At 39.2% G+C, this 3,775-nt stretch overlaps 1 pseudogene; it reads right to left on the minus strand.

Annotated features, from left to right (window-relative positions):
• Positions 1-2,013: 2,013 nt before the first annotated feature.
• On the minus strand, positions 2,014-3,127 carry LOC125343625 (annotated as a pseudogene).
• Between the last annotated feature and the right edge of the window lie 648 nt (positions 3,128-3,775).

Genomic DNA, 3,775 nt, shown 5'->3' on the forward strand with positions numbered 1-3,775 from the left:
CTCCTGGCAAGATTTGAAGTCTTCCCGGATTCTCAAACTTGCCAAGGCCTGGACATTTCTGAAGAAAATAAAATTTAAATTAGGTCACACCTCAGTTGACATGTCCTTGGATCTGGGTGCCCTTGGTAAAGTTATCTAATTAAATCATTTAAGTTCTTGGACAAACATTTCTTGCCCTGACATTTGATCCACATACATTCTTACTGAATCTACCCTAGAAAAGTTATAACATATGGAGGATAGGAGTCACATGAATGTTCTGCATTAAGATCTTTAGATTGTTTTAATTTGTGATCAACTACTTCCAGTATCTTTTTGTTCTTGATAATATTTTCTATTGTTTTATCTTAATAATCTGGAATCTCACTAATCCAAACTATCACTGTTTGTTTGTTTGTTTACATTAGTTTCCATTTTCCATACATATTTACAGCATATTCCAATCAGCCCCTTCCCCTTATCACTCTCTCATTTGGCCCTAGTACTCTTAAATAGGTATGCATGCATGTTCCAGTCCCCACACTTTCTCAACCACTGAGTCTCAGTGCTGAAGAGTGATAATAATATTTCCAAGGTCCTATGCATTCCTAGCTTAGCAGGAAGATCTCATGGCAGTGTCTACCCATTTAAGATGGGTAGATGGAGTTTTGAAGCATTATACAGGAATCAAAACCAAAAAAGTCTTCAGTCACTTCTCACTTTATCTTGGAAGTATAACAGATAAGAATTTGCCTTTTTCTGAGCAGTTTAGTTTATAGAAACTATGCCACACACCTTTCTCTTTTATCTAGTCCTTTTTATTATTGTTTCCCTTATTGTTCCTTTTCTACAGTGTCTTCTGTTCCCTCATTCTCCGCCCCCACATCTCCACCTACGAGTTGTATAGCTCACTTTCATCAGTGTCCAGCGATCTATCTACTCTTAAATCTATTTTGAACTATATGTGCATCTGGAAGCTGTCATCCATACTATACCTTTGGGAGGATGCTTTGGCTTGAATTAATTCTCTGTATATCTTGATCTTTGGCCTACACATGATATCTAGAGTCCAATTCTCTTCCATAGTCACTTCCAAATTTAGATAGTAAGCTAAACAGATGCACAGCAATGAGTCGAAGTTCCAAAGTGCTGCTAGGTCATTTGTCCCATGTGTAGAGTTCAAACTTTCTGTTCATCACTAAAAATGAATAATTAACTTAGGAGATGTTTAGGAACCTCATCCCAAACAAGCAATTTATAGTTGGCCAAAGTTGGAAAGAGAAAAACAACAAAGGGACATTTTTTTATGTAGGGTAAATATAGGAGATTTTCATGTCTCACTGCTAGGTTTTCCAGAAAACTGAGAAATAATTCTTTTTTATTTTAGTTATCAACTCTTCACATTTTTTCGCTTATGAATTTGGTGTCATGGCAGAACTTCAAATGATAGAGAAATATCTACCAGGGGACAACTAGGAAATAGCATTCTCAATTCAGAGTGTATGAGCTACTGACTGTCATATTGAAATCACCTTCCCAGTCCCACTACTACCACTCCAGCTGCCCCTACCTTCATGGGGTCTTTTGTCAACTACATCAACTCTGTATTTCCTCACCTAACTTGTGACACCAAATGGGGCCTGTGATATTTATCTACTTATTCACATATACCTATTCATATTCAACACATATTGAATATGTACTATAATATTCAGTATTAGACCCAGTGTTTCATACCTAGGATACATTGGCACAAAAATCCAGACATGTTTTAATTTGGGGGGGATTTGTGATTTGCTATACAACAGTGGTCATTTTTTTTCTGATAAACAAGTCAATTTCTAATTTTACTTTTTGTTTTAGTCATACAATTTTTATTTTATAAAATAAAACATTCCAATCAAAAGCATGTAATAAGCATGGATTGATAAGCATGGAGTGCCAGATCTTTTTAAAAATAGCATACAATGGGGTTAAAAGTGAACTTTATTTATGTATTTATTTATTTTTAATTTCCAAAGACTGTTGTTAAGAAAGTCCCAGTTTCCCAGGCATTCTTGAATAAAACACATCATATTTGTTTCTTTATAAACATCTCAGGATGAAGATGAGGAAACAAAATGAGCTAAAGCCAGGAGCTAGTCACCCAACAGGCCCATTCCCCGTTCTCCAAGGGGTTGGCAGCATTAGTTGGAAAGTCTCTCCTGTTGCGATGGTCATGATGTATCTGGATGTGTAGATCTTCTGGACTTTCTTATCTATCATTCCAGGACTATGGCAGGTGGCATTTTTTTTTTCCCCTTGGTAAAGTTATTCTTCAGTGATTCCTGAGACGCTCAAGCATGATCATGGGCCAGATTCCAAAGAGAAACTTTACTTCTGGCCTATATCTAAGGTAAAGTGTTCTGGTATACAAACTGAAGAGGATGTGGAGGTAAGAACCGTGGCCTGTTAAAATATGCCACCATGCATGACACTGCGTGCTAACACCGAGAATAGGTGGCAGCTTCTTTCTAAAGTTCCTCAATGAATGACAAAAGATGTTATCTAGGTTCCAAAATAAAAATCCCAATAAAAATATACCCAAGGATGTATAACCCAGCCCTCTAAGCCAGGGGTATACCCATGTAACAATATAAATAGACCGAAGTACTAAAGACCAACATTCCATACATGACCTGGTGGAAAATAGGCTCTTTAACCTTAAGGTAAACTGTGGTTACTATTAAATTGAATAGAACTAAGGTAAAAAGCAGATGGTAGTTTACTGAGTTCTTCGTCTTGAAACATTCAAACATGCTGTACACAAATACGCAGCAACTGTAAATCATTGGGAGTTCATCCAACAGCTGCATTTCATATTTCAGAGTCATGAGGAAGCACCAGGAACCCATTCCTACCACTGTGAGTGTTAAATAAGCAGCAATGTACCGCTTTTCCAGTCCATCTCTAAAAGTCTGAACTGCACCAAAAAGTGGAGGTATGATCATAATCAGGTTACTCACTGTATTCCAGAACTCGGCGATGAACTGGTTCACGACGTAGTTCTCCTTGCACCAGTCCAGCGTGGAGGTCGGGGGCCCCCAGTAGCTCTCGGGGTCCACGGCCGGAGCCATCGCGCCACCGCCCTGTGCTCGGCCGGCGGCGCTCTGCTGGGCCACTCTGGGGGCCGAGTCCGGTCCTGCGCGCCCTCCCGCCCTCCCCCGGCCCCGCCCTCCGAAATTTATTTATTAATATATACCTATATATTACATTTTGATAATATTTATCCCCTCTCTTTCTTATCCTCCCCTCCACTGTCTTGCTTATTCTCTTTTTTTCTCCCCCAATAGACCCCCTTTTACTTTCATGGCTTTATTTTGCCAGTACTGAGATTTGAACTCAGGCACCTCATACTTATTAGGCAGTACATTGCCACTCAAACCATGTGTCCAGCCCTTTTTGGTCTAATTGTTATTGAAACAGTGTCTCACTGTTTGCCAAGGCCAGCAAGTAACATAATCTTCCTGTTTTCTGTTCTTGCTGTAGCTGGGATGACTGGTACATACCACCATGACTAGCTATTTTGTTTGAGATGAGATCTCATAAACTTTTTGCTAGGGCTGCCCTTGAACCATTTCTTCCCAATCTCTGCCTTTCAAGTAGCAAGATTTATAGATATGAGACACTAGCACTTGGTTCATTTTTGTTTGTTTTTGGTAGTGGGGTTTGTGCTTGCTAGGCAAGGAGTCTACTATTGGAGCCATACCTCTAGCCCTCATACCTAGATTCTGCATTTTAGAGAAAAATATATGTG

This window comes from Perognathus longimembris, chromosome 28 (assembly GCF_023159225.1).
Source record: "Perognathus longimembris pacificus isolate PPM17 chromosome 28, ASM2315922v1, whole genome shotgun sequence".
NCBI lineage: Eukaryota > Metazoa > Chordata > Mammalia > Rodentia > Heteromyidae > Perognathus > Perognathus longimembris.